Source organism: Nothobranchius furzeri, chromosome 15, assembly GCF_043380555.1.
Source record: "Nothobranchius furzeri strain GRZ-AD chromosome 15, NfurGRZ-RIMD1, whole genome shotgun sequence".
In the NCBI taxonomy this organism is placed as follows: Eukaryota; Metazoa; Chordata; class Actinopteri; order Cyprinodontiformes; family Nothobranchiidae; genus Nothobranchius; species Nothobranchius furzeri.
Genome location: NC_091755.1, coordinates 49,503,791 through 49,524,336, shown reverse-complemented (window position 1 = coordinate 49,524,336; position 20,546 = coordinate 49,503,791). Strand labels below are relative to the sequence as shown.

The following is a 20,546-nucleotide window of genomic DNA, read 5'->3' as shown; positions in this document are numbered from 1 at the left end:
CTCTTTGCAATAAAAAGAAACGTTATTAAAAATAAACTCCTACTGCATTTCTCTTCCCTGAGAACATCTGTTTTATGAGGCTGGTGATCTTTGAGGATTTATTCCTCTGAAAGCAAACATTCTTCGTTCAGTCCTTTGCTGAGTTTTCACAAGTGTAAATTTTCTCCACCGGCGCGAACGACAACAACAAAGAGAGAAAAAAAGCCAAAAAAGGTCAAGTTGAACTGTCAGGTCACCATCAGAGCTCACAAGTTCCACTTTGGTGAGAGGAAGCAGGAGGAAGCAGGAGAAAGTTGTCAGTTTTCGGTGTTGGACTCCAACCATACTTGTTACATAACTTCGAGGACGGCTGTGTTTGTTTGCTGCAGGACGTGGAATTTATCACAGCTTGGAGGCAAAGTGTCAAGACATAAAGATGAAGAACTCAGAATAATTCTTTTGAACCATAAACGATTGGATTTCAGCTTTTTATCTGTAACATAAACCTTCTGGTCTAACTAAAGAGAGCAGAGCCTCCAGCTGAATGGGGGTTAAAGGGTAATCTGACAGCCATTGTGCTCACTGCAGGGCGTGTCCTTTTTACAGGTGAAACAAGATAAACACAGATAGGGTGTGTTATGTATTCAGTGAAGACAAGAAGCATGGCCTTCAACCAGTGTTTGAGTGTTTAAAGCTCTCACTCACTCGCAATTTCTATAAATCTGAGGGTCTCTAGTATAAACAAATGTCTATTTAGTCATTCTTTGTGGGAGAAGCTCTAGCTCGCCCTTTTCAGAGAGGTAGATCTAAGATGGAGAAGTGGGGGGGCAGAAAACAGCAGTATTTGGAGTCTAAAGCTTGGTTTATGCTTGACGCATCCGCGAGGTTCGCATGGTTCCGCGCAGCAAAATTGCGTCATTTTAACAACCACGCTCCTCCACCGCGCCTCCGCACGGCCCAAACTTTCCACACCGCACACCTAGGAAATTTTCTAACCACGCGGACGGTCGGACGCGGAAAAACATGGCGGACTGGCAAGAACTAGTATGGCAGAGGTTCGTAAATACAGACATTTGTATGATTCAGCTCTCAAAGATCACTGTGATCAACATGTTGTTAATAACTCTTGGAGAGAAATAGCTCGCACTGTCGGAAAAGATGAAGACGCTGTTAAAAAATGCTGGAATGCCATGTTGTAAACAACAGTAATTTTTACTTCTACTATGGTGTAGTGTTGGATGCATGCCGTAGAGCTCCATGCTGCCCCCTACAGTTTGGGAGAATATTGGCTCACCGCAGGGACAAGCCGCATGACCCATAAACGCTGCAAGTTGTGAAGCGTGTTCCATTTGTGAGCCGCATCACCAAGCGGAAAGTAAATGCATCAAACCAAGCTTTACTCATTAATATTCACCTCTGATTGGCTAACATTGGCTCTGTTTGCTCTGCAATGTTGATGTTTTATCTCCACAAATAAATCAAGCTCAAAGGAGTTCTGCTGTGTGGTGGAGTTGCTAACAATAACGGTTAGTGTCTACTAGCCAAGACGCGCTTTGCTCTCTCCTGGTTGCTGAACCAACGAAAGCTTTCCCCGATCACAAGTCAAGCTGAGCGAGTCCATAAATGCTCGCTTTCAGCGTGACAAAGATCTGAGTGGCTTTTCTAATCCAAGTGCTTCCCTGTTTATTTCTGCTAATGCGGGAAATAGCTAGAAAGGTATTTTTAGGTTCAGCCTTGCATGTGAAACTCATAGTCATGATCGGATTTCAAAAATAACAAGTGAGAATGGCTTCTCAGTGAACTTGCTGTTCAACGATTTGAAATATTGAACGTCTTTTGTACGTTTATTCTGTGAAGTCCTTCCTTTGTTTTCTCCTCTAAACAGTGTAGAAGATTTGTTTTTAACTTTTTTGCTGACAAGCTTCGGCTAACGCTGTCGCCTTCCTTTAGAGCGCCGATGTCGGTGGCGTTAATCTGTGGGCACCAGAGGACGATGCCACCTTGTACTGCCCACACCCTCTTTCGCCGATGACGAGGTCCCGTGACCGATCTGATGCCTAAACTCTATTGTTCATGGTCCTGGGTCCACGTCTCCTCATTTCTGTCGCTTCCTTAATTCATTTTTTGTGTTTTTCATGTATTTATGGTCCGTGTGCCATCCCACTCCATTATATGAATTTCCCTTGTGCAGTGGTCTGTTACAGCTGATTTTCTTTTCTTTGATATCAATATTTGAATTCTTGTTTAGCCCACATATGGCAGGGGATTCTAGTGGCAGTTTTGTAACCGAAGGGTTGCGGGATCGAGTCCCGCTCAGTCTGTTGCTGTTGTTGTGTCCTTGGGCAAGACACTTAACCCTCCTTGCCTGATCGTGACGCCGGAGGGACTGGTGGTGTCTGTGTTCGGCAGCCTCGCTTCCTTCAGTGGGCCCCAGGGAATGTGGATAGCTCATCACCACCAGTGTGTGAACGTGTGTGTGCATCTGTGAATGAATGTATAATCTGTGAAGTGACTTGGGGGGCTTGCAGAACCGTAGAAGGTGCTATATCAACTAGACCATTTGCTATTTAATTTACCATCATGATCCTAACGTCAAAACTCTGCTTGTGTTTGGAAAACATCCCCACTTTCCCGAGCTGTAAAACTCCACTTCCAACGTTTATCTCTGGGGGAAAAAGCCAGAAAGTCGGTTGTGCAATTAGGCTTTTAACACCTTCCAAAGTCATCAAAATGGTACGTTGGCACCATGAAGGAGAACAATAACAAAGAAACACAATGATGTGGGCAAACAACTGGAACTCACGAAGAGGAAATAAAGCTGACATGACTCACTCCCTCATGGCTACTCTTTGGTGAGGAAGAGAAACGAGAAGTGGCAAAAAAAAATAAATCTAAACATCTCCAAATCTACGCCTCAATTCTGGCTTTGGGCTTCCTGTCCAGACCATGAATGACTCATAGAGGGCCATTAAATATGGAACAGATTATAATCAGGGCATTCTGTTCTGCACCAAGAACGTGCTGGCTTTGATAGCAGAACTGATTCTTTATTAAAGCAACTAAAACAGGCCACAAACTATACTTAAAGCTTAGGGTAAACAGACATTAAGGCTCAAAATCTGTAATCCTCAGCTTCCATATAAACCATGTTTACTGGATCTTTGAATGTTCTCTCTGTTCAGTAGCTGGAAACAGCCTGCAGATCGAGGCCAGAGCAGGACCACAGAGTCTTTGTTTAAAGGCTGGTTTGCTGGGGAGAGGAAACCTTGGCTGTGAGAAAAGCAGGTATGATGGAAGGGGATTGGAATGTGCCAAAACGGGCAAATGGCGAGAAGCAAGACAAGAAGCAGGAGCGGACGTCAGAGGCAATGGAAAGGAGTGACCATAGGAGGGTGAAGGAATGCAGAGGGAGGAAGATGACAGGAGAGAGCTGCAACAGGAAGGATTCGTGATGTGAATACATGACATGTACCTCCAAAGCCAGTTATAAAGCTGAACGCCTTTCCTCACCCGTCCATCCATGCTCTGCTGCTTCTCTAAGACCAGGTACTAAATGCACCAAATCCCAGAAGGAAACCTTTAACTATTTCATCATTCTCCACCTTTTTATGGGGATTCCATAGGATTTCCAGGACAGGAATTTTCCTGCAAAATCAGGATCTTCCACCAGTATTCCACCAGGAAGCAACTAGGAGAACTCCTAAAGCTTGGTTTATGCTTGACACATTTACTTTCCACTTGGTGATGCGGCTCGCGGATGGAACGCGCTTCACTACTTGCAGCGTTTATGGTTCATGCAGCTTGTCCCTGCGGTGAGCCAATATTGTCCCAAACTGTAGGGGGCAGCATGGAGCTCAACGGCATGCATCCAACACTACACCATAGTAGAAATAAAAATTACTGTTGTTTACAACATGGCATTGCAGCATTTTTTAACACCGTCTTCGTCTTTACCGACAGTGTGAGCTATTTCTCTCCAAGAGTTATTAACAACACGTTGATCACGGTGATCTTTGAGAGCTGAATCATACAAATGTCTGTATTTACGAACCTCTGCCATACTAGTACTTGCCAGTCCGCCATGTTTTTCTGCGTCCAACCGTCCACGGGGTTAGAAAATTTCCTAGGTGCGCGGTGCGGAAAGTTTGGGCCGTGCGGAGGCGCGGTGGAGGGGCGTGGTTGTTAAAATGACGCAATTTTGCTGCATGGAGCCGTGCGAACCTCGCGGACGTGTCAAGCATAAACCAACCTTTAGACCCGGTTCACACAAGGGTGTCGGTGGCTACAGAGGTTTCTTTGTGATTGGTGGGTTGCAGGTTTGAACCCAGGCAAAACAAAACCAAAACCCCGGCGTTAAACTCCTCCACCTGGAACAGGACCTTGTCCTCGACTTGGAAAGGGCATTCTAATCTTTTCATGGTCTTTGGTCTCGGATTTATTCTTTTTAAGAAGAACAAGTATTACTATTGAGCAATTTAATAACTTTTTCACACTCGAGGCTAGTTGGTACCATTCACTTACATTGTTTTATGCTAAGCTAAAACTAACGGAGTACTGCTGGATCAGGAGAATGACTGTGCTGGTTATAAACAGTTTGTCCTAATCGAGCTCTGAGGAATATAGCAACAGACAACATTTTAGTTTGGGGTGAAATATTCCTTTAAACTTAAAGGGTGGGGGGTGGGGATGTTTTGGTGGTGATCGGGCCGGTGAAAACTCCGCTGGTGATCGATTCAGCCCAGGGGGTTTAAACTGCGCGAAATGCAGCAGGAGGGGGGGGGAACCACGGGGGAAAATCACTGCTAGCAGGAGGGTGGCCCAAAACACCCTCAGTGTCAATAATAATGATGATGGCTGGGTTAGTTTGGGAGAAGAGGAACAGTATTCCAAGTGGATCAGTTATTTTGATGAGCCAGTTGGATACTGTGGAGACAGGGATCTGTCAAATTCAGAACACATTGATTTTCTGTCAGTTTTTTTGGACCCTCATTACAACTGAAAGTAACCGATATGCTCACCAGTATTTAGAGAGGGAGGAACTGAAATCTAGCTCTAGATATAATGACTGGTACGATGTAACTGTCCCAGAAATGAAAGTGTTCATTCAGTTCTGCATGGGGCTTGTGGAAAAGCCTGAGATTGAGGATTATATATATATATATAATATTATAAACAAAATAAACCAAAGAAGGGATGAGTGAATTGTGTTCATGACGCTAAAGCACCAAAAACAGTGTTCATGATTGATACGCAGTAAACATAACAAAATACCAATAAAGTAATACATATTATTTATTTACATACATAGTTATATATGTCTACATAGGAATATGTATATACAGCGGGGCAAAAAGATATTTAGTCAGCCACCGATTGTGCAAGTTCTCCCGTTTAAAATGATGGCAGAGGTCAGTAATTTACATCATAGGTTCAACTGTGAGAGACAGAATGTGAAAAAAAAGGAAAATCTCTGGCTGTCACAGACCAGTAACGTCTTCTTCACGAAGCTTTTCTGTCCTCCACACGTTACCTGTATTAATGGCACCTGTTTGAACACATTATCTGTATAAAAGACACCTGTCCACAGCCTCAAACAGTCAGACTCCAAACTCCACTATGGCCAAGACCAAAGAGCTTTCGAAGGACACCAGGAAAAGAATTGTAGACCTGCAATCAAGCAGCTTGGTGTGAAAAACTCAACTGTGGGAGCAATTATCAGAAAATGGAAGACATACAAGACCACTGATAATCTCCCTCGATCTGGGGCTCCACGCAAGATCTCATCTCGTGGGGTCAAAATGGTCATGAGAACGGTGAGCAAGAATCCCAGAACCACACGGGGGGATCTGGTGAATGACCTGCAGAGAGCTGGGACCACAGTAACAAAGGTCACCATCAGTAACACACTACAACGGCAGGGAATCAAATCCTGCAGTGCCAGACATGTCCCGCTGCTGAAGCCAGTGCATGTCCAGGCCCGTCTGAAGTTTTCCAGAGAGCACATGGATGATACAGCAGAGGATTGGGAGAATGTCATGTGGTCAGATGAAGCCAAAGTAGAACTTTTTGGTATAAACTCAACTTGTCGTGTTTGGAGGAAGAAGAATACTGAGTTGCATCCCAAGAACACCATACCTACTGTGAAGCATGGGGGTGGGAACATCATGCTTTGGGGCTGTTTTTCTGCTAAGGGGACAGGACGACTGATCCGTGTTAAGGACAGAATGAATGGGGCCATGTATCGTGAGGTTCTGAGCCAAAACCTCCTTCCATCAGTGAGAGCTTTGAAGATGAAACGTGGCTGGGTCTTCCAACACGACAATGATCCCAAACACACCGCCCGGGCAACAAAGGAGTGGCTCCGTAAGAAACATTTGAAAGTCCTGGAGTGGCCTAGCCAGTCTCCAGACCTCAACCCCATAGAAAATCTGTGGAGGGAGTTGAAAGTCTTTGTTGCTCGGTGACAGCCCCAAAACATCACTGCTCTCGAGAAGATCTGCATGGAGGAATGGGCTAAAATACCAGCTACCGTGTGTGCAAACCTGGTAAAGACCTATAGTAATCGTTTGACCTCTGTTATTGCCACCAAAGGTTATGTTACAAAGTATTGAGTTGAAATTTTGTTATTGATCAAATACTTATTTTCCACCCTGATTTACAAATAAATTCTTTAAAAATCCTGCCATGTGAATTCATGGATTTTTTTTCACATTCTGTCTCTCACAGTTGAAGTGTACCTATGATGACAATTACTGACCTCTGTCATCATTTTAAGTGGGAGAACCTGCACAATCGGTGGCTGACTAAATACTTTTTTGCCCCACTGTATGTATCATAAACAATAACAACACTGAGAAAATAAGACAAAAATGTAAAAAAAACAACAAAAATCTGCTAATGTGATGCAATCCAATATGGCTGCCACCCGATGATGTCATAATATGCAAATTACGTGAGTGAATTTGTTCCTATCACAAAATTTGGCTCTTACTGAAGATTTTACAATTTCCTCTATCTCTAACCAGATTTAAGCTACAAGCTCTTTAAATAGTGATATAAAAAATTCATATTTTACTGAGAAAACTATGGCGCCTAAAGGGGTAAGTTTGTGAAAACAACGTTTCATTCTGGGAAAATCGTTCAGCCTTGGAATGTGTTGTTTCTCTTTAGTGAGACAGCCATTACTGCGTGTTCTTGTAGTGTCAAACATCACCACAGCATCCGTGTTACGTTTGACCCGTGTGACACGATGAGTTACGGTACTGTTCATGGGAACGGCAAAGCCACATAGTCCTCTTTATTTGGCTTTGTTGCTAAATGCTGTAAGGAAAGGGAAAATATACAACCCGTGTTGTTTTGAATAAAGTTTTCTTGACTCCTCCTCTCAGGATTAAATGTATCCTAGGCAATAGGAGGTGCTGCAGAGCTCCAAAAGGAAAATAAATAGCAAAATGACAACAAAGGAAGGAGAAAGGCATCCTAACTTCCTCACAAAGTGTCTCTCATGCAAACGGAGGGGTGGAGAACACAGGCATGGGATTATGGGATAAGCAGGAGTGCAATGAAGTAAAAGTGCTATAAAAAAGGGAGAGTTGAAGCAAAACAAGAGCTTCACTGTAAAGAGAGCCGAGAGCTAGATTTATGAGTTCAAACCAAGAATGTGAGGTGTCCAATTCCTCACTCGCCTTCTGTCCATAACCTCCTAATCCTGCATTCAGAAGCAGCCTGAAAAGGAGGCACTTTACCAAGAGTGGACCTGCCATGTGACCTTTCTGTCTTCCAGGCTTGGGATCTGAAGAAAAAGAAAACTTTCCCAGAAAATATTCTGAGAGTGTTCAAAGGTGAACATTTGTGTTGCTGGGATGTTCTCACACGTTTGGGCACGACATGCATATTTATTTATTTTTAGTAAAAAAAATAAATGTATTAACATTTTACTTACTTCTTTAGAGGATTATTGTATAATTTATGACTTAACAATGACATATCATCTGTAAAGAACCACACCCGCTTCAGTATCTCAGACATTTGGAGTGAGTTACGACAGACCTGGGTCACAGGGAGAGGTCCTGAGAGGAGTTGGTCTGAGGTGTGTGTGTGTGTGTGTGTGTGTGTGTGTGTGTGTGTGTGTGTGTGTGTGTGTGTGTGTGTGTGTTATATCGCCTCTCAAATTACATTCAAGTTTCTGGTTTAATTCAGCAATACCTCCAGCAGTTCAGTCTCCAAGCAAGACTCCTAAATCACTTCATTCATTCCGTATCAAATCTGTTTGGTACAAATTGTGATGTGGTCCTGTTGGCTTCATCAGACCGTGATTTCCAGCTCTCACAAGAGTGGTTTTCAGCCGATTGTGAAACGGACAGAATGAGAATAAGCTCCTCTAAGTCCGAGACCATGGTCTCGAGTCGGAAAAGGGTAGAATGCCTTCTCCGGGTCAGGGACGAGGCCCTGCCTCAAGTGGAGGAGTTTAAGTATCTCGGGGTTTTGTTCACGCGTGACAGAAAGATGGCGCACAAGATCGATAGTTGGATTGGTGCTGCGTCTGCAGTGATGTGGGTGTTGAAAAGAAATAGAAATTTTTTTTATATAGCACCTCTCAGGATAAAAAATCACAAGGCGCATCACGTGGTGATGGCAGCTCAGTAGCGCGCACACGGCAAGTTTCTACCCCCGTGAGGCAGAAAATATCTGACTGGTCAGATATTCGGCTCAGCGTCTCGTGAGGCGGAAAACTCAGTGAAAATCTGGCGCACACAGCGAGCATTCTACTGAGCAAACTGTCATTCGAGGCCGTTAGCTAGCCGATTGCTCTCGTGTGCAGCAGGCTTTAGGGTTAATACCTTCTGAGTTGCTCCTGTTTACTGGCTTTGGTTCCTAAAACTACTCTGGAGCTTTGTCTGAAATTACACAAAGCTGACAACCTCACGGATCGTAAACAGTAACTATGCCTCTCTTGTTTTTTTGTTTTACTTTTTTAGAGAAAATATGGCAACCCCACAGCCGGTTGAGAAGGAATTCTGTTTCCGTACAGCCTTCCTTCCAACATGATTGAGATATTAGACTGTTTTGTGATTATTTCACTGTAGAATCTTTCTTATTTCACCTTTAAGTTGAAAACGAGAAAGGAAAACAGTCTTAGAAAGATCCAAATATCACCAAATCCAGGATAAACGTGGTGCGGATCATTGCATGGCAAACCGTTAGCTGTGAGTGTGTTTCTGGTGCGGTGGGGTGGGGTTACACTGGGGTGGGCCACCACACTGTCAATTTCTACTCTGCAAACTGAAACACTTCCATAAAATCCTATAATTACAGCCACATGTACAATAATAATTATATAGCTAAAGGTCTCAATTTGTTACACACATGAACTCGCTGTGTGTAATGGCACAGCAACCACAATCAAGATGTTGGACAAATAAACGCATAATTATCCAATCAAACATGCTCTGTATGATCTTTATTACTAATTTATGTTATTAATTGATCCTAATAAACCAGCTCTACACCAGAGTGTGTTTATGTGTTAAAAAAGGGTCTTAATGTAGCTCTAATGTATAATCCTGCTGACGTTGGGGTTAATAATCAGAATATTAATGCTTCAGGGAAAGATCAATGTAGGGCTTATGGAGAAATTCTGCAAAGCAAAATAAGCACAAGCAGATGCTGGTTCTGAAGGTTTAGCTGTGACAGGAGAGGAAGGGAAGTCTTTAGACAACATCATTCGATGCAGTTAGCGTTTAAACCGTGACAGCTCGTTTACCTTCATTTAGTTTCATGTTTGCAGCGGAGCATTTGCAGGGATGGACGGAGGAGTGCTCGTGTGCCTACACCTCCAACCTTTGTTTGTGCAGCTCAACACCTTTTGTGCCTCTCCTCTGGAAAACATTTATTATTGATAGGGATCTACACCTGGCCTGTGTGCTGACAGCTGTAAACTTACTGGGAGCTCATAAATGCGTCTTTCACAACATTTCAATGCAGCTCTGTCTTTAAAATCACGATGCTGGTTTGTTATGAAAAAAACCACTCTGGGTTGCCAAGCATCCACGTTTTAAAGTCTGTGAAAGTTTAACAAACGGTAACCAAACATCATTGTTTTCAGCTATGCATTCTTGACTTCTTACCGCACATTTTTGTGGGAGATTTTCATCTCCTAATTGTTATGAACCAGTTTTACGGCTTCCCATTCAACTCGCTCGGTTAGTGTTGGGGGAACCTCGAGGTACGGCAGTGCAAACAAACAAACCGCTGCAGCTCGGTCTAGCCCATCGACATATACATATATGGACAATGGGTTTCCATAGCCTCCAATAACACATTTTTGAGACTAAATGGGAGGTGGCCACCACCGCCATTTTGACCATGTCACAGGTTCCGTCAAGCCCAGACAATTCCATAAAAGGGAAGAGAGGTGGAGCTGAGGGTGGGGCTGTAAGGCTGGGATCAACTGACGACACCCGGTCGAACTAGCTACAAGCTAACCTGAAGCTAATCCAAAGCTAACACAGAGGTGGGAGCTAAGCTAATGGAGGTAGCAACCTAGCTACAACCGGAGTTAACTGTGCACAACACCAGAGCTTCTGAGTCAGAGATACGCCGGGCTGACCACTGGGTAAAACCGGGTGGAACACAGAGGTCTCCCGAGAGCTCCACAAGCCGGCAGCCGCACAGCAGACAAGCGCCGCTGCGATCTGAGATGCGCAGAGCTGCCGCTGGGGAGAACCAGGTGGAAAGCTTTCCATCCCAGAGCTCCAAGAGCCGGCAGCCCACGCAGCAGACAGAAGCAGCGATCAGACAGAGATGCGCCGAGCTGCGGGGAGGGGAGAACGGGTGGAAAACAGAGGTCTCCCGAGAGCTCCACAAGCCGATAGTCGGAACCCAGCTCCACCAACATGTTATATTTCAACCCATTTTCTAAAGTGCAGCATTATGTTAAATGCACTGGGTTTTACCCTATTACATTTAAATTTCATGGTTAAACAGTACATGTTAAAATCTAAGCTCAGCTCGGCAGTGACCTAAAATACATAAATATAATTTTACTTACCGAAAAAAATGAAGTGGAGACTCCTTGGACGCTCTATTAGTGCAATTAATGCCACAGCAAGTCATTTTGTCCAACAATTGCACAAAAAATATCCAAAAAAGAATACACAAACACAGAGACTCAAAATCCCGGAAGTTTCCAGGCCAGACCGAGGCTCTACTGAGGCCTTTCCCTGGAGCTAGCTCTGCGGTCAAGTGAGTCTGAGGCAGCGGTCACGTGGGTCGGATGCTCATTAATTATACAGAATATTAGGCTTTTCATACACTTAAACAGAAGAGTGAGAAAATAATTCACCCCCCTCAGAGTTGTCATGAGTGTAAACTAGATAATTTAAACCAAAAACATGTTTCGGTACCAGGCTGTAAACATGTTTATTTCTGCTGTGAAATTGGTATTTTTAACATGGGAGTCAATGAGGATTTGCTCGCTTCTGACACCAGCCCCTAGTGGATGAGGGTGGAACTGCAATTTTTGGTACTTCCAATTTTTGAGCTGCATTGTGGGGGCTTGGTCTAGCCACGCTCTAACGTAACCTCGGCAGGTCTACCTGGCTGGGTCGACAACAGTTGGCACATTTGGGTCAAGAAGGTCCAAAAGTGTGTGCCTAAACACAAACTGTTTGTTTTTATGACATGATCATGATAAACCATGTGTCATTTATGTGAATATGTTGCAAAATAATTTGCAAAAAACAACCGGACAACATTAAATAATTATTAGTTATTTGATGTTGAGAAAGGGGTGGGATTAAATAAGTTGGTGCTGCTTCCTACTCCCCTTTGAACTTGTGTAAAAAATAAATAAAAACAAAACGAGAAAGAGAAGTTACTTATATGTGTGTATTACTATGTGTATGTACATGTGTTCAAAATAAAATAAAGACTAGACAAAATTTATTCTGCATAACATGGTAAATGGCCTGTATTTGATATAGCGTCTTCTAGAGCCCTGGAACCCCCCAAGGCGCTTTACAACACAGTCATTCACCCATTCACACACTGATGATGATTGTAGCCACAGCTGCCCTGGGGCGTGCTGACAGATGTGAGTCTGTCGTGCACAGGCGCCACCGGTCCCTCCGACCACCACCAGCAGGATTAAGTGTCTTGCCGAAGGACGCAACGACAGCGACAGACGTTGAGGGGCTCAAACCTGCAACCTTCCGATTACGGGGCGAGCACCTAACTCCTGTGCCACCATCGCCCCCTGTGACTCTCGAACTTGACTCTTAATGTGAAATTCTTGCATGTGTCACCCCGCAGCAGCCCATCCACGGCTGCAGGTTCCAGATAAAAGGGGAAAACAAGCGACTCATGGTCCAAAGAACAGGCAGGGGAACCACTTAACACTAAAACAGATCACTTATTTGGAGGAGCAACAACAACGCTAAAAGTTCAAGTCTTTAGAGGCTGAAGGAGTAAAAACATAAAAGCAGTCCTATAACAGTCTAAAACATCCTGTGCAGCACCATGGGCGGGACGGTGTCCAGTACAAGGAGTCACCTCTTGACTCCAGCTGACCCGTGTTGACCCACGTAGCTGGGACCCAGTCTGCTCCACCTTGTCCTTTGGCTGTCATGCACTAAGTTGACCTCCTGTCTGTGTGCTGCCGCCATGGCTCCAGCATTGTCCCCTCGCCCGCTGGCTTCTGCACACACTGCCAGTCTCTCTGCAGCCCCCTGGCACAGCTCCGCTCCTTGGACACGTCACGCCCTCGTTGGCCTAAGGCCCTAACAAGACGCAGAGGCACCAGCACCAACATTGCACCACTCACATGGGGGAGGAGAGGGCAACCCACAATCCTCCACACTTGGTCGCTTGTCCACGTCCTGGGATGGTGCTCCAGGTGCCGTTCTGCATTCCAGGGTGGTCGGGCGTTCGTGTCCTTGCCAGAGATGTCACTGTCCAGGGTGCGTCTCTTACTCTCAGACGCACCAGTTCCTCATGCATGTCTCTGGTGTCTCCTGCTCTCTTGGACTCTTTCCTCAGTTTCTTTTATACCTCGTTTTGAGTCCGTTGCACCTGTGGGCATTCCACACCTGTTCCCATTTGTTCTAATTAGTGTCTCTGGGAGGCACCACAAAGGGAAAACACATTCCAAACACAAAATAAGCATGTCAACGATAAAACACAAATCATGCAACTTAAACTAAATCCAAACTTTTCCACTTTGTGACACATGCATAAATGTCATGGCAGCAGCAACATGCTTGGACATCGGAACAATCTTTTTAGGCTCATTAATGTTTTCTGAAATGACTCCAGAGCAGATTTCTGATGTCTAGCCATTAGCTTATCAATCCTGAATGCTCTTTGTCTCTTAACAGAAGCTTTCATGAAGCCATCTACAAAGACTACAGCAACGATTTATCATTTTCACACTGAAACACACTTCCAACTGTAATAAACATGAATATGTTTACCGGACAGAACAGGAACCTGAAGAACCAAAGTAGAGCTAGTAGTCTTTCTACGTTTAAGGGACTGGTTCATTGCCACACTCTTTTTTTTTTTAACAGTTGTATTTGTTTAAACATGTGACAGTCAAACATTTCCCTGGGGGGGTGTTGCACGGTTGAAAACAATCTACACATCTTAACAGCTTTGAACTTTTGCACAGAGCACCATCTTTAAGGCTAACCTTGCAGTGTCGTGTGACAAAAATAAAACTAAATAAAGTTCTTTCAGTAAAAATCTAATGGAAAAACACGCCTTAAATGTGGATTTTGTGTTTATGTGTTTTAAACATGTTCAGAAACCCTGAAATCATTCATCAGTGAGAACCTCATCTCCTCTAATTCTACTCGTCAGTCCTACTTTTGTCTTCCACGCCGTGCTGCAGACCTAGCATAGAAATCCAGACCGTGAACCGTGGCCGCAGCAAAAGGTTTAGTTCTGCAGGTCGGTCTAGCCACGCTCTGTTGTGGTGTTGCTCTGATTGGTCCCACTGCTGTCCAGTTGCATTTGGAGTTGAAAGACAACTGCAGATCCAACCCCAGGACTGATCTCTGTGTATGGGTGGTGTCCAGACTTACTGCAGAACTCCGTTTACCCGAATCCTTCTAGGAAATCAAGAGAAAGTGCAAACAAGGTCGGTGGGTCAAACAAAAAAAAAGGTTTGGCTCACAGGGGCATACCTGCAGAAGGTGAAGAAGCTGCAGATTTGTATGCACAAAGAGGGAGTTGTTAGTCTCTCTGAACAATGTGAGGACTGAATAATTAAAGGGGAAAGGCTGAAAGTGATGAAGGTTAAAAGGCGGAGTAAGGGGAAGGTAGCAGAAGGCCATCAGAGCAGGGAGGGGTCCGCTGCACAGCAGACCTGTTATTTCCTACCCAGTCAGCATGCTGTGTTCTGATAACAGCTGGTGATGCAAAGTTTGTTTTTTCTGTAAGGAATTGTTTTGGAAACCATTCTGGATGCCTTTAATGTTGGTGGACCTCCTGCTGCAGAAAAGAACAATGATTCCAAGAACACACGCCCATACCCATAAACTCCAAAAGGGCGGTTTCTACTCTTTTCCCTGCTACAGCGGTTTGTTAGTGTTGTGAGCAGCAGGAGAGAGGTGACCTCTTTGGTGTAGGACACACTTATCCTATCCTGCCCCCCCCCCCCCCCCCCCCCCCAAAAGCAGCTCAGAAACATTCACATAGGTGCAAGGAGCGGAAAACCTTCGTTGCACAATGCAAGATAGCAACCGCTGAAATCTCCTCTGAGGTGCACGTGCAAAGGTCGGAGAGATTAAAGCGAGGCAGATAGTGTTCCTCACCTGAGACCAAAGCCACCTGTGCAACACCTGCACTCTACTGCCCCCTTCTGCTGCAGCAGACTCTTCCATTAAACTTCTTAAAGGTTTTAAACAAAACGAAAGCGAGTGACAGTCAGAGATGTTTATCTTGATTCAATCACTCACTGTTTGGCACTGCCCAGCTGTGTTTTCTCCTCACTGCAGCGGCTGCAGAAAATGGAGTCATTGTGAGGCCCAGCTGCGAGTGTTTGCATGCAACGCGACACGGCCGTGTGAAGCCCAGCCTGAGAGATTTGTGTATCACAGGAGCAGGATCCTGGGGGGGCGATGTCTGTCCACCAGAGGATAGGGTGGATGTTTACAGCTATGAGCAACATTTCCTCCATTTTCACTATTTTTATGCGTTTTTTTCATCTGTGTTTCAGTGACTAGGTTTCCACGGATACTTCAGCGTCTCCCAGAAGATGTTTCATGCAAATTAGCACAGGCATGCGTGACTAAGCGGATGCATCCAGCCTCAAAGCTCTCTCTCGCTCTTTCTGTCGTTGGTCAATAATAAGAAGTGTTGTGTCTTGTCTGCAAAACACATAATAAAGGAGATATGAGGTCTATCATTTTAGGGGAACCATCTTTTTGTTGTTTTACAGAAGTTAATTTTGGGGGGATTTGGACCGAAATTTACAGATTACAATTAAACTGACAAATGTTTGTGTATTCATTGGTTCTGTGAAAGGGAACCTGCTATGCAAAAATCTGACTTTGCATCCTATTGTGCTGCCATGCTGTCTCCACTGCCTCTATAAACACTAAAAACCTGGTTTTAGGAATTATTTGTCTAAACGGAGCCATTTGAAAAAGTCCCTGATTGTGATGTCACAATGGGAGAAATTAAAGTTTGAGATAAAACAACTCAGACATCAAGCCAATTACAAATTACTTTCTTGTGTCACTGCTGACCTTTATGACCTCCTGTTTTCTTCTGTGGTCGCTTTACTGCAGGTGAATCAGTGAACAACTCAATGAAATTGAACTAAACTCCAGAAGGTCCTCATCGGATGTACGCCTATCTGGAATGAATCCCAAATAAAACGGCCAGCAAAGCAAATCACAGGGATGGCGATAACTTAGTTTGGAATTAGCTGAGGATCACCTCTAGTTTCTGGGGAGTTTTATTTTATTGATCTCTGATTTTTTTATGGATTGGTGCAGTGGTTACCGCTGTTGCCCTGCAGCAAGAAGGTCCTGGATTCGAATCCCAGTCTGGGGTGTCTCGGCATGGAGCTTCCATGTTCGCCCTGCGCATGCGTGGGTTCTCACCAGGTTCTCCGGCTTCCTCCCACAGTCCAAAAAATCTGACTGTGCCATCGGTGAGGGGAGAGCGGGCAGCAAAGGGCGACAACGTCCTCTGCTGCCCGCGGATAAACGCCTTCAGCTTCAGCTCAAACTGTACGACTTCCTCGTAGAGAAATGCTCACGAGTCATGTGCTCACACTGTATGACCTAGTTCGCGGACGCGAACTGACTGTTCACCCTGTACTTCTGGTAGCAACACGTCGGACCTACAAATATGCTAACAATAGAAGTTTTGCACAACATGCCGGACTTTTTTGCGTTGTCATCGATGTCTGTTGTCCTTTGGGTTGTGCTGTAGAAGGAAGTTGGATGAGGAAGACAAAAAAAGAAAGTAAATCAATGTTTAATCACTTTAATGTTACATAAACATGCTTTCTTGACAATCCTTGTAATTGTGTGTGAAAAAGTGTATAAATAAAAATGAAAGACGTGTGTTAAGAGGGAAATAGCTGGCTAGCCGTGTTGACGCATGTTTGCTCATGCGCCGTGAGAAGTTCTGGTACTTTTTGGGTTGCAGCTGCTCGCAGCGCCGCCTCAACAGCGCAATGCACTCAGAGGGAAAAGCAAAGTAACAAACTCACCAGAAATTCGTCCGAGCTTACAATTGCTGAAAGGTAGATTGTCACGTGGTGCTAATGGCCTCGCGTAACCCCCTGTATACTCCATGACGCTCAACACAAAACTCGCCCAGATTCTCGCACGAGGGGAAAATCGGCTCAAAAAAGTAAAAAAGTCATACAGTGTACGCCCAGCTCATGCAGAGAGGTCCAGACTTCCCTCTCCCCAGCCATTTGGGTCGGCTCCTGCAGGGGAATTCCCTGGCCAGTTGAGAAAAATAGTTCCTCCAGCGTGTCCTGGGTCTTCCTTTAAGTTCCCTCCAGGTTGGACGTGCCCGGAAAACATCATCGAGGAGGCATTCAGCATGCACCCTGAGCACCTTAGATGCCCGAGCCACATTAACTGACTCCTCTTGATGTGGAGGAGCAGCGGATCTACTCCGAGCCCCTCCCGAATGACCCAGCTTCTCACCCTAAAGGGAGAGCCCAGCCATCCTGCGGAGAAAACTCATTTTGGCCGCTTTCTTTTGGTCACTACCCAAAACTCGTGTCCATAGGTCCATCGACCAGTAAATTGAGAGCTTTGCCTTCCGGCTGAGCTCTCTCTCCACCACGATAGACTGGTACAACGCCCAAATCACTGCAGACGCAACACCAATCCGCCTATTGATCTCACGCACCTTCTTTCCCTCACTCATGAACAAGACCCTGAGATACTCTACTTTAGGCAGGACATCATTCCTGACCTGGAGAAGGCAGGCTACCCTTTTCAGACTCGACTTCCAACCTATTTATAGTTTTTATATGAAAGCAAAGAAGCAAATTAGACTCAGAAGACACTTTTTTCACATATTTAGATCATATTTTAAATAAAACAATAACAGGATTTTGCTGACACCTTATTTCAAGCCAAAACCACTTTTATAAGACGTATAGTTCTTGAATCAGCCTGCATTTCTAAATGATTTTAGAGAAATAGCAACAATAAAACAGAATTGATACTTTACCACTGCAATAAAGACAGAAATTTCCTTTGTGTTCTGTACTTCAGTGAAGGTTGAAGTTGCATTAATCTGCTCTGTTTTCATTTAATTTATTGCATATTATTTTAATAATACCTTCTCTCTCTCTCTTTCTCTCTCTAGAAATCCCCAATTTATCTCATCTTCCTTCCTCCTTCGTTCTCCTAACAGACTTACTGGTAAAAAAAAATCCTTGTCCTGTTATCAGGCATTGTTCTCTGTTTATGTACAAATAGTGCATTCCTGTCAGGGGGGGAGGCATGCCGAGAAGGATCTGAGCACAGCTCTGCAGATGGAAGGTCAGGAGTCAACCAGAGGAGAAGGGGAGGTAAAGTAAACACTCCAGAGACAGAAAATGATTAGAGGATTTTGACAAACAGCACACAAGAACTTAAAAAGGGGTGTGACTGATGGAGTGGGTGAAGACGTAACAGTCGCGGGGGAACAGAGAGCAGGAATCACATGCAAGGGTAAAATCTAAACTTTGATTGAGAGGGAAGGTTAAAAAAAAGTCTTGAAAAGGCACGTGAGGGTAAGAAAAGACAAAACTGAGAACAAAAAGGAATCGTGGAGAGAGAGAGAGTTTGCAGCGCAAAGGAAGTCGTAACATTTCAGAAAGGAAAGGAAGGAAGGAAAGAGGCCCAAGCCTTCTAACTTCTGCCTTTTCTACACATTTTCTTTTCGTCTTTAGGTGCCACGCCCAGGTCAAAGGTCAGGACACAAGACAAGCTGACATAAACCCCACACCCTGAAGTTATACAGAAAACAAGAAGAAGAAGAAGACTCCTGGGCAAACACGTTAGCAAAAAACAAGCTCAGCTAATGCAAACAAGCCTGAGTGTTTGTTTATGTCAGGCACAAGCAAGAGTTCACTATTTAACGTGAAACACTGGTGCTCTACGCTGATGCGTCATGAGCTGGTGGGAGGCTTGGTCACATGACCATCCCTCAGTTATCTTCCTGCAACCAGTCAGACAATCACTTTCACCTATAGGGACAAATTAGAGTCACTAATTAACCTGACACGCATGTTTTTGGAGAAAACACTCCCATACACGGGGCAGATATGCAAACTCAGAACAGAAAGGCTGTGCAGGTGGGATTTGAACCAGAAACCTTCTTGTTGTGCAGCAAAAGACCAAACGGTCTCGCTAAAGCCCGGTTCACAGACCAAGATTTTTAACTTGTCGGCTGGTTTTCAAAGCATGAGAGATTACACACGTGGTGACAACAAATCACAGATATAACTTTTTTGGTCCTGCAGTATGTGGTGTGCAGCATCTCAGCATATGCAACACATGAACTGCTTTCACTCACGGGCACTTCCTTCTCAAACGGGTGACCTCATGAGATAAATCGTGTTTTGGAGTGAAGAAACATTGTAGAGGAGGAGCATTTTCTGATTGGCAGCACGTTCATTTGTCCCCGATCTGAACATCCCTGACGGCCTTTCGAGCAGATCATAGTGTTTGTAACACACCACATACAGAAGGATTATCTGATAAGATTATCTTTAGAACTACTACACTAACCATATCAACTTTAGGATTGTCAGAAGGGAAGGAACGGGTCAAAAGTCAGCATGATTATCCTGCTGCATAGACTTGAAAGTAACACAAAGTAGTTTTTTAAACTTTAGGTTCAGTTCAGTTTGTTTATTTTGTGCCATATCAAAACAAGAGTTGTCTCAAGACACTTCGCAAAATGAAACATTCCAACTGAGTTCAGCTTATTGTACCAGTTAGTTAAAAGTTTCCTATATAAGGAACCCAGCAGATTACATTGAGTCACTGTTGTGTCAGAGACTTTTGCAGCTATCCACATACTAAGAAAGCATGTGGAGAGGAAAACTCCCTTTTAACAGGAAAAAAGCCAGAGCTCTAACATTGATCTCAGTGATTGTTGAGTTAGAAACTTGACCCGTTTCCTATTTTACACCACTCAACAGACCTCTGCTGACCAGATACTGCACTAAACAGTTTTGCAGAGAGGGTAGATGCTCTACGGGGGGCTCTTTACCTACTTTACGATTGGTATGGTAGCAGTTAGCTGTTTCAGTTTGCTGATTGTCCAAGAAAAGTACAAGAAGAGAACAAAGAAGTTTGTTTTTGTTGGCATTATTGCGGATCCTGGAGACAAAGCATCGGCGAACATCGGCACGGCCTACGCTAGTCTGAGGGAGCTAAGGGAGGCTACAAAATAATGGACTGATGGTGACCTGGCTTTGTTGCTCCTGGACTTGTAAGTAAAAATATTTTTGTCCAACAATGTGGATCATTTTACTTTATGGTTTATTTTAGAATCAGTTGGTTCATGTTAGGGCTGCGCAGTGGTTAGAGCTGTTGCCTTGCAGCAAGTAGGTCCAGGGTTCGCTTCCCGGCCTGGGATTTTTCTGCATGGAGTTTCCATGTTCTCCCTGCGCATGCGTGGGTTCTCTCCGGGTACTCTGGCTTCCTCCCACAGTCCAAAAACATGACTGTTTGGTTGATTGGTCTGTCCAAATTGTCCTTAGGTGTGAGTGTGTGTGTGCATAGTTGTTTGTCCTGTGTGTCTGTGTTGCCCTGCGATGGACAGGCTCTCTGTCCAGGGTGTACCCCGCCTGATTGCCCGTTGACCGCTGGAGATAGGCACCAGCCCCCCCCCCCCCCCCCCCCCCCCCCCCCCTGCGACCCTACATGGACAAGCGGGTTCAGAAGTTGGATGGATGGATGGTTCATGTTAGTGTTAGCTTGTTGTTAGAAGGCTGCAGCAGCACTGTGTACAACAGTTGTAATTCCACCTTCAACCAGCAGGGCAGAGGAGCAGGAAAGTGCTCAGTGTTACTCTAAGAAAAAAAGAAG

General features: G+C 44.6%; 1 long non-coding RNA gene across 1 annotated transcript in view; it reads left to right on the top strand.

Annotated features, from left to right (window-relative positions):
• LOC129164800 (uncharacterized) overlaps positions 1 to 20,300 on the top strand; it is a 31,019-nt gene extending 10,719 nt beyond the window's left edge. Inside the window, exons 2-3 of the long non-coding RNA XR_011516702.1 lie at positions 17,830 to 17,885; positions 17,957 to 20,300. This is a non-coding gene — a long non-coding RNA (uncharacterized lncRNA). The remainder of the gene's footprint in view (positions 1 to 17,829; positions 17,886 to 17,956) is intronic.
• The last annotated feature ends 246 nt before the right edge of the window (positions 20,301 to 20,546 follow it).